This window comes from Lolium rigidum, chromosome 3 (assembly GCF_022539505.1).
Source record: "Lolium rigidum isolate FL_2022 chromosome 3, APGP_CSIRO_Lrig_0.1, whole genome shotgun sequence".
In the NCBI taxonomy this organism is placed as follows: domain Eukaryota; kingdom Viridiplantae; phylum Streptophyta; class Magnoliopsida; order Poales; family Poaceae; genus Lolium; species Lolium rigidum.
The window spans coordinates 389,305,091-389,305,351 of NC_061510.1; positions in this window are offsets into that span (position 1 = coordinate 389,305,091).

The following is a 261-nucleotide window of genomic DNA, read 5'->3' on the forward strand; positions in this document are numbered from 1 at the left end:
ACTATATTTATGCGGAAGTTAGAGCTGAGCATCACTTCAAACATTACTATATCGCGGTTCATCGGAGTGAATTGTTCCAGCTGTTCAATCTGCGCGACCTCGACAAATCTATCATCGCTTGCTACGTTCGTAAGTGATTTATTAATTTCTACCCCATCTCGTTCATTGCCTGCACTATATATTGTCCTAACTATCTTGTTGTGTACGCTATTATGCAGAATGAAGAAGCGGGAAATGCAAATAAGGAACATCCATGATGTT